Raw genomic sequence first — 4,594 nt, 5'->3', positions numbered from 1 at the left:
ATGGGGACATTCAAAGTGTATTTCATGTAGTTGATAGAGCTGTAATGCTGTGCTGTCAAAGATCCCAGCGATAGAAGGGGAACTCGTTAGCCCAGGCGCCGGCCACACGAAGGGACAGGCAGATCTCAAACACAGAAACGATCAAAGTTAAACAAACGTTTAAGAAGAAAAGCAGCAGCTTCTTGAAAGGAATCAGGTGAGTTTGACTCCAAATGTAATTTTTTTTTATACTTTGGCTTGCACATGAGCCAGGATCCAAAACGATGATTTCATAACCCTTAAGATGTTTCAAACAAACATTATTATTCTCTAGGAAAAAACGCCCCCCTCTCTCCCAGGTACGCTCTGCACACTGAATCCACAGTCCTGAAAACCTGGAACTGATGCCAAGCATTTTAATCTTACCAAAAGTAAAACATGAGCACAAATATTACATAAAAATTGACTTTTAAAATTTTTCCAGTGTTAACGTTGTAAGAGTCCCTGTAAACGTATTATGTGACATTGGGTCTGCTCAATGCTTTTCAAATGTTGCTGCTGTTACAGCAGGTGCTGGTCATGTTTCTTTTCAGATGTTTGTAGGAAATTACGTGGAGAAAAAACTCTGCTTTAGGAAAAGCCCAAAGGCAAATGGAATGAACAGAAAGAGCAGATTCTCCACGGACTTCTGAGTCTGGAGGTCTCCTGGAAGTCCTCCTGGTGGGATGTGTTTCAGCAGGGTGGGAAGGCTGGGAGCCTGGAAGGATGCTCACGGTGACTGCTGGGATTCCAGAGGTGAGCACGTGGTCCCAGATGGGCAGCAGTTGCTGATGCTGATGCTGATGGTCCCCAATGTTTTCTTAAGGACTTTTCTTCATGCTATTCTCTTCCTTGGCTCGTTTTCTGCATGTTGTTTGAGAAAGCCCTGGGAAGGAAATTGGGACTAAAATTCGTTTGTGAGGGCAGGGAATGGATTGAAGAGCAGCTTTCGTGGGAGAAGGACCCTGGAGCTAGGCTGGCCCTTGCCTGTGGGTGAAGGCTGGTGTGTCACTCATTGCAAATAGCTCTAAATTGCCAAACCTCTGACCCTGTTCAGTTATTGGATGAAACATTTCAGCTTGCACTGGAGAGCAGCTCGTACGAGATATTTTAGTGGCTGCTTCTGATCTTAAAACCAATGAGTCCCTGAATTGCTGTCCAAACCGAGAAAAGCATCCTTGCAGCTATGCTGGCATTTACTGCATAAAGATGTACTGAAGTATATCTAAGCACAGCGTCTGCATTATCAGACCTTTGGAGATTACTTTTATCTTCTTTCCTCTATTAAATATAGCTCAGCTTGACTGCCTTTCACGCGAATAAAATTTGCTGGCTATTGCTTCGAGGAATCATCCATTAAGTGTTTTTAAAATGCTGCTCAGCCACGTGTTTGCCCTGTGTTTGTGCTAGGCGGGATTGCTGTTGCACAATCCAGTGTTCCCTGTGCATGAGGATTATTTTTTGGCTGCTTTATGTAAGAAGTAACCTTCCCTGCTTCACCACTTTGTATGTCTTTTAGCAAATCTGAAAACAGATTCTCTTAGTTTGAGCTGTGGAGTTTTGCCCTTGGCTGGAAGCATGGGGTGGACAAGGTCAGGGAGAGGGAGATGGTCTCACCGGGTGGTTTCTGTGCCTGGAGGTGCTGTTTGCTGGCTCTGCGGGGTCACTTTGCACAGCTCCCTCTGAAGAACTGTGGCTGGGTGATGCCGATGAGGCTGGGGGATCAGTGTGTGGTAGCTGGATTTCAGCAGAGAAAGGGCAGGGTAGGGGAAGCAGCTCGGCATCCCTGCTGGAGGAAGGATGCTCTGCTCATCTCCTCCTGAGGAGAACCCCAGGAGGAGAAAGGGAGGAGGAATTGCACATATCCAGTGCTAAATGGCATATGACTCAAGCAAAAAAAAAACCCCCAAAAAACCTCACAAAAAATCACACCTCTTTATTACATAGATTTATCTTGCTGTGTTGGGGCCTGACAGCCACCACCAGATGCTCATCTTCTCAGTTGCTTTATTGGATTCTGGGACATCCTCCTAATTGCCATAAGTGGGAGATGATTCCCCAGCATCTGGCATGTGTTAATACTGATGCAGAGAGCTTATCAATCCACTTAAGGAAAGAGCGTACGTGCTCAGTGTGCAGTCAGAGGCAGCCTGGCAAATTCTAAAGCATCATCATTTGATCCTATTTTGTTTTTCCTTTGGATGGCTGCTGAACGACTGAGTCCTTGCATTGGACCTTGCTGCAGTATGAACAGTTAAAGGTAGGGGGGCATTGCCCAGATGTCATCCCTGTTTCTGGTGATGGATAGGAAAGTGCTGCAACATTTCCCCCAGCCTTGCCCTCAGGTTGAGCTTCAGGAGCTGCTGAAATGGTATCTAAACGCAAGTTGCCCCTCAGCTCATGAAAAATGCACTTAGCAGTTAAGGTGCAACAGGAGTCCAGCAATAAATTAAAACGGCTTCTCTTTTAATTTTTGGTTTAGGTTCGAACCATCTCCTGCTCTCTTTGAGGCTGGCTGCAGGTATCAATGAGCGCACCTGCTTGGACACTTTTCAGCTCAGCACCTTTTAATGGAGGAGGGAGCACTGCTCGGAGGTCTGTGGAGGCAGCGAAGTCTCAGGCAGGTGGGTCTCTCCACTCAGCTCAGAGTGAGGAAAAAGGAGGAATAAAACTAGTTAAAAGCAGGTATTTCAAGAATTGCTCCAAAGGTGTTTTCATTCCAGGCAGGAATAAAACCATGGGGTTTAGGTGGTTTTTAAAACTTTTGTACCCTACTTCCTTCCTCTGGGGAGCCTGGCAGCATTTGGTAAATGAGAGTTTGTGCTGGTGTGCGTGCAGCAGCGCTGGCAACCTCCCGTCTTCCAGGCAGAGCTTTGGAGGTGGAGGGTTTTGTGGGAGACAATGGTGCAAAAAGGTCTGTTTGAACAAGGGAATTAAATATTTCCCCGCATCACTGCCGGCTGAGGCATGCTGCTGGGTTTTCAATAGTATGCAAGGGCAGGGAAAAAGCATTCTTCAGGCTTGCAGGGCTCCAGCGCTGTCTAGACTTCATAATGCAATGGTGCACACCGCCCTGCCTTGAACTCCTGCCACGGCATCTCTCCGAGCGGGCTATAAATGGAAGCTGAGAAGCATTCCCTCTGCCAAAGCCTCAGCCACGCTAATGAGACCCTAGCTCCTGTCGAGTTTGGCAATTTGTCCCACTAAACCGGTGAACTTGCAGCAGGTGGTAGCAAAGTTCATTTCCTAAAACCACATCCTTCTGGAAAGTAAAAGCCACCCTTGACTTCCCCTGGTGGGGTGGCCACAGCTCCCTCCAGGCTAACGGAGGCAACTGGGCGCAGGGGTGGATGCTCCTGCACAGGCGACCTGCAGACCACCGCTCTGCAGAGGTGGGCTTTGGATCAGCACAAGGCTCCTGAGCCTGTTGAGTTGTCTTAGAAAAGTGACACTCTCTGCTCAAAGCCCGTCCCATTGACCACGGCGCTGTCTACGTGAGGCTGCAGCCACTGAAAGCAATCTGTTCTTTATAAAGCTTTAGGATCTGTTTCTGTCCTATCCAGATCCATGAGTCTGTTGACAGAGCTCGGCTGTGCAGAGTTGGTTTGGGTCACCCTGGCATTAAGGTGCTTTTCCTTCTCCACCCTCCCTTCTCCTCTTTCTGGGATCAAGTTTCTTGCGGCTAAGCACAGCCTGCTCTCTGTATTTCCCACCGAAGGCTGAAGCAGGCTTGGTTACCTCTGTTGCTCTAAATCCAGCCCAAGTGTTGAGCATCTGCCAGGATGCAGAGGTTTTCCCTAAGCCCGTGTTTTGAATAACTTGTTCTTTGCAGCCTTGCTCCTCTCCCAGGCGCATGCTGCCCGCGAGGAGTGGGAAGGACATCTCTAACCTCTAGATGCTGCCGCCTGCGAAGCCCCCGGCAGCGGATGGCCATCAGCACGGCACCCTGGCTGGCCTGAGCAGCCTGGGGGATGGGAGCACAGCGTCGGCCAGGCTCTCTGCCTTCGCCCCAGTGCCAAATCAAAGCCTCCTCATTTCACTCTAGCTGATGTTTTTGTGTGACCTCTCCCATGGCATGTGGAGTGGAGAAACGTCCTCCCTGCTTTTCCCACCAGAGGAGGTAAGTGATAGTGCCGAGCGCAGCTGGGGCAGAAAATGTACCAGCATCTCCCAAGCACCAACACCTTCCATCCCTGACCTGCAGACCCCTGCACGTGGCACAGCACTTCACTAAACTCACCTGACAGGCTGCCTTACTGCAAGCCCAGAGAAGCATCACTGCTCCCATTAGCAGGAAATTTGGATCTTAGTTGTATTTTAAAAGAGCCTGAAGTTTCCCAGAGTGCGCTGTTGTTTGTGTACTGGCAGTTTTGTGTACCTGGGAAGACACTCCATGGAAAGCATCAGCTTCCAGAGGTTAAGTCCCCAGCAATGCAGATGAGATCTCTGCTTCTCTGTTTGAAAACGGAGGTAGCTCACATCTTTTGTCATCTCCATCAAAAGACAAATACATTCCTGTGCAAAACCACTGGTTGTAACTGAACAGGCAGAAGTGAAATCAGTGAAATGCTGCCTA

The 4,594-nt window shown here is 48.6% G+C and overlaps 1 long non-coding RNA gene across 1 annotated transcript; it reads left to right on the top strand.

Moving 5' to 3' along the window:
• Nucleotides 1-574: 574 nt before the first annotated feature.
• On the top strand, nt 575-4,122 carry LOC119154366. Its single transcript, XR_005106442.1, has 3 exons — nt 575-774; nt 2,501-2,642; nt 3,851-4,122. It is a non-coding gene; the product is annotated as an uncharacterized LOC119154366 (long non-coding RNA).
• The last annotated feature ends 472 nt before the right edge of the window (nt 4,123-4,594 follow it).

This window comes from Falco rusticolus, chromosome 1 (assembly GCF_015220075.1).
Source record: "Falco rusticolus isolate bFalRus1 chromosome 1, bFalRus1.pri, whole genome shotgun sequence".
NCBI lineage: Eukaryota > Metazoa > Chordata > Aves > Falconiformes > Falconidae > Falco > Falco rusticolus.
The sequence above is the reverse complement of the archived record's forward strand: the minus strand, read 5'-3'. Positions and strand labels throughout refer to the sequence as shown.